Raw genomic sequence first — 5,735 nt, 5'->3', positions numbered from 1 at the left:
GACAGGGAGCCAATGTAGAGATGTAAGAACAGCTGTGATGTCTTCAAACTTCTTAGTCCCAGTGAGAACGTCTGCAGCCGCGTGTTGGATTGACTGTAGCCGCTGCACAGCTGATTTGGGGAGGCCGGTGGGGAGGCCATTACAGTTGTCCAATCTACTCCTGATGAATACATGGAGTATTTTTTCTGCTTTTTCAGAGTCTGCCTTTGACAGGAAGCCTCTACATTTTGAAATGTTTTTTAGATGGTAGAAGGCTCATTTTGTGATGTGATTGATATGGTTGTTAAACCCAGATTTGTGGCTTCATTCTCGCTCTCCAGGGACAGAGAACTGAGATGAGCTGCAGTTTTCTGTCTTTGAGCCTTTGCACCAAAGATGAGTATTTCTGTTTTGTCTTTGTTCAGTTGTAAAAAGTTCTGTGACATCCAGGCATTAATATCATTAGTACACTGAGTGAGGGAGTGTACGGGGAGTAGGTCATCAGGAGATAGGGATATGTACAGTTGTGAATCATCTGCATAATTATGGTAATTTATTTTGTGTATCTTTATAATATGTGCAAGTGGGAGCATGTAGAGGTTAAACATTAATGGGCCCAGAATCGAACCTTGGGGTACTCTGTTTATTTATTTACTTCTATTTATGGGGATGGCAGCTCAGGAGGTAGAGCTGGTGGTCTAGTCATCTAAAGGTTGCTGGTTGGATCCCAGGCTCCTCCTGCTAGCATGCTGTAGTGTCCTTGAGCAAGACACTTAACCCCTCATTGCTCCTGATGGCTGCGTCCGTCGGTGATTGAACAATTGTAAGTCGCTTTGGATAAAAGCGTCTGATAAATACAATGTAATGTAATGTAATGTACTCCACATATAATATCCACTTTGTTTGACACAAAATATCCAATAGACATAAAGAACTGTCTGTCCTGTAGGTAGGTTATGAAACAGTTTAGAGCCGGGCCAGATGGGCCGACCCATTATTGTAATCTCTCTAATAAAATGTGATGGTCAACAGTGTCGAAGGCAGCGCTGAGATCCAGGAGCAGAAGAACAGATCGGTTTTTTTAATCAGTGTTTATGTGCGGATCGTTCAGAACTTTAATAAGTGCTGTTTCTGTGCCACGGCGAGGTGGAAAACCAGACTGACAGGTGTCTAAAAGGCTGTTTGCGGTTAGATAGTTGTTAAGCTGAAGGTAAACTGTTGTTCAAGTGTTTTGCTGAGGAGCGGCAGGTTGGAAATGAACCTGTAGTTGGCAATAACTGCTGCATGGAGATTGCTCTTCTTCAGGAGTGGTTTAATGACAGCTGTTTTAAATGCTGCAGGAAATATACCTGATTGAAGAGAGACGTTTGAAATGTCTAATACCTCATGTGCCAGGCAGTTAAAATCAGTTTTAAAAAAGGTGGTAGGAAGGGGGTCCAGGCAGCAGGTGGAGGACCTAAGCTGACCAACAATACCGTCCAGTCCAGGGACGACGTGAGACATGGCAGCAGTCATGTTACTGGGGAACTGGAGGGAGGGTTTATTTCTGGATGTGGAGGCACTAATATTCTGTGATAGAAATCATTTTGTTTCTGAAGAATGTAGTGAACTCCTCACATTTTTCAGTGGAGAGCATCTCTGACGGGTTGTAGACGGTGGATTAATAAGTCGATCAACAGTGGAGAAGAGCACTTTACTATTGTTGATATTTTCATGAATGGTTTTAGAGAAGAAAGACGCTCTGGCCTGTTTCATTTCTATGTTGTATCGATTGAGTCCATCCTTGTAAATTTCATGATGATCCTGAAGTTTTGTCTTTCTCCATTTTCGTTCTGGCCGGTGACTCTCTCTCTTAAGCTGCCTAGCAACCGCTCCATTTCTGCAGGGGGCTTTTTGTTTTTCTATGTTTTTAGTTTTAACAGGTGCAATCTTATCAATGATATTTTGTATTTTGGAGTTGAAGTTGTTCACAGGATCCTCAGTTGACGATGCCTTGAACAGCGGTAACTCATTTTGGATTCTCTTAAAGGTTTCAATGGTATTATTGTTAATGATACGTCTTTTAACTGTTGGGGTTCCCCTCTGTTGTACAGGAAGAGCAGACACGTCAAAGAACATGCAACAGTGATTTGAAATAGCAACATCCATGACACAGGGTACAGTGATATTATGTCCTTTTGATATGACCACGTCCAGAGTTTGCCGCTTATCGTGGATGGGTCCAGAAAGGTGCTGAGTGAGGTCAGACGCCTCCAACGGGCTCATGAAGTGTTGAGCATCTGGGTCTGTTTGATTGTCAACACGAACGTTAAAATCACCTGAGATGATGACACAATCATAATCAGTGGAGACCTTGGACAGAAGCTCAGAGAATTCTTCAAGAAAGCCACATTTCGATTTTGGTGGCCGATAGACAGCCATGATTAAAATGGGGGCGCTGCAGTTTATGGATACATCAAGGTGTTGAAAAGAGGTGAATTCTCCGAGGAGGGCTTCCCTGCAGGTGTAGATATCAGAGCAGACGGCAGCTACTCCACTGCCTCTCTGGTCAGTTCTAGTGTTTACGATGAACCTGAAATGAGGAGGTGCTGTCTCAACCAGTGTGACTGTGACATTCCTGTCCAGCCAGGTCTCAGTCAGTGGAGAGATCCAGGTTATGGTACTTATAAGCTCATTAACTAAGAATGACTTATTAGTTAGTCACCTGACGTTTAATGAAGCCATTTGTATTGTTCTGGGTGCATGGCTTTGTGGGGGACTGATAGTTGGAGTAGTAATAATAACATGACAACATAACAAGTAGTAATAGTAACATAGTAACAAGCAATTTAGTACCTAGTATCCTGTAGTAATAATGAATATATTTATTAAGTTATACCCTATGTACATAACAATAACTTATCCTGTGCATAGTATTGCATTTTGTATATTCTTTATATTCTTATATATCGGTTTATTTCTGTTTGGTATTTTGGGGCTTTTTGTTATATATTCAACATCTATTTTATTTTATTTTATTTTATTTAGATTTTTATTCTCCATTTCCAAGAGACAGTTGGTCTGTAGTGAAAGACACCAAAAATAACAAATTCCTGAAAAGGAATCTGAAGAGTGAGATCTTCCCCAAAAAACTCAGGTCACAGGTTCAAGGCCTGATTTTTCCCTCCGGGTCAGGCTTCGAAAGACTCGGTGGCTCCAAGAGATACGTCGTCGGGGGAGAACTTCGGTTTTGGAGGACCTGCCGGTTCGATGCCACGTGTGCTTTCAAAAAGCCGGCGCACGTTTAAAGGCCCCACGGAGAACCAGGGCCGAGCGTGAAGGCGACGCGGTGAGAGACCAGGACTCCAGATGTAACGGGTCTCGGGCGCCGTGGCGTCTCTTGGGGACTCTGGGCTGTTTTCGTTCCGGATCAGAGTCTCAGTCGCTGCAGCTAGTGTCGCCAACAAACAAAATGAGAAAATGAGTCACTCCTGAGCCAATTCAACTAGTATTTAACATATTCCTAATCCTTTTCTAGTCCCATTGTCTTCTTCTGACTTGAGTGAAGAGCGTTTGAATGGCTCAGTTAGAATTCTCATTTAGTTTTGCGCACTGAAAACAGCTCCACTCTCAAAATACTTTTTGTTTACCAGCCATGTTTGCATTGAGTGTGGTGGAGAAGGGGGCTCACTTTGGTCCTGCACAGGGCCTCCAAATAACCAAGACCGCCCCTGGACACAGGAGAATATTATTTCATTTATTATCTATTATTATTATATAATTTCCGCAGCAGATCATCGTCACTTTACAGAATAAGTTTAGGGCGACATGGAGGGTGTCAACATATCTTTTTTTTTTTTAATAAATGTTAAAATACAAGCTTAGAATGAAGGTGGAAATACACTTTTGAGATTTCTCCGATAAGGGGAGACACATTTGGTCTCCTTCACAAGGCCAGAGATGGACGACGCAATTGAGGCATAGTTCATCTTTTGTAATAAAAAAAGAGAGTAAAGAGTCCTTTTTCACAAAAGTTAAAATGTCAAAAGTTTTGAATTTTTGGGGTTTATTTCCAGGTTGGTTTTGTGTTTTATCTCAGTCATTTCAACTCTATTCTTGAAATATATATTAAAAAATCAATCAAAATGATGGATCAAATACATTTCTGTCATATTAAGTATTTCTTCTGAAGCTTTTGATCAGTTTTGCAAACCTTAAATGTTATTTAACGTCCATTCTCCCAATCGTGAATTTAAGACACCTGTCAGATGTCACCTTTGCACAATGCACAAAGTGAAAGCATATTTGTTTTTGTTTTACACAATAAACGCGAGTAATAGAATAGAATATCCTACAATATAATTGATCACCAACACAACCATAATTCCTCACAGCCCTCATTGCATTGGAATAAAACTGGAACAAGTGAAATATCCTCCTTTAATACAGTTATGAAAAAGGAACAAACAAAGATTGCAGTTTACAGAAGAGAGCAAAGACAGTCCATGGCTTCAGGGACAATTCTAGAATCGTCCTCAACGTCTTCCTCCATGAAGATCTACAGTATGGCTCAAGGTTTTTTTCCCCAAAATACAAAAAAGTACGTTTTCCGGACAGTGAGAGTTGCTGTTCCCTCAGGTGTATTCAACACAGTGTTCAAGTGGAGTGTTCATGGCAGGATGAGCTGCATGGAAGACACGTCTTGATTTCATGACAAAGGAAACTTCAATATTTAATTCATGGTTAAATGTAGTTAGGGAAGGTGTAATTTGTAGGCCGTACTACAGTACACTATTGTAACTCATTAATATTGTAGTGCAGTATTGTATCAGTTGTTGATTTGTATCCTCATTTATACTCATTGTTTTTTTACAGACATCTATATATATATATATACTCTCTCTATATATATATATACATACAGTATATATATATATATATACTCTCTCTCTCTATATATATATACATACAGTATATATATATATATATATACATACTGTATATATATCATGATACATTGAATCGTGACTGTGTTCTTCATCAAATTTCATATCACCAGACCAACACGCAGCCTTAACACTGAAAGCCATGTGTTATTAAATCAACTTATAAAAACGCCTCATTGGTAAAACCTTTATGTCTTTAGGGTTTTGTGATCTAATTTAGTGTTTCGCATCTAATTCTTGCACCTAATTGCAATCATTTTGTAAGATGGCTCGATTCTCCTTTCGCACATTTACCTCCAAATTACCTCCGGTGGCACAGTGCATTGTGCTACTGCCTCACAGCAAGAAGGTCCTGGGTTCCATTCCCGCCCGGGGCGCATGTGCGTGTGAAAATGTCTTGTAGTGTGGTGTGTTGCGTGACAATTAAAAATTCTTCAAAATTTTGTAGGAATTTTTTGCCAATTTTGAGCACATTTCTCATCAGATATGTTCGGGCAAATGAACTGTCGACCCAAATGTTTATGTTGGCTTTTCTCCCTAAAGTGGATGTGTATTATTAAATAAAACAAATAGAAAAGACAATTCAATTCTATATCACAATTAATTGCAAAAACCCTGAAAATATAAGGTTTCACTAAAGGAAGCATTTTCCAATCTATCCATTTATATTCAATGCACCCCCCCGCAAATATTTGGCAGAGCAAAAATCCATTTGCCCTAAAGTGTTTTTTACGACTTACGACTTTAAACAGCCGGCAGCGCAGGAACACAGCTGCACTCCAAAGGCACCGCACCGCCCCGACCCCCGCCCACCCGAACACCACCCGGTCC

This window comes from Zeus faber, assembly GCF_960531495.2.
Source record: "Zeus faber genome assembly, chromosome: 19".
In the NCBI taxonomy this organism is placed as follows: Eukaryota; Metazoa; Chordata; class Actinopteri; order Zeiformes; family Zeidae; genus Zeus; species Zeus faber.
Note: the sequence above shows the minus strand (reverse complement) of the source record.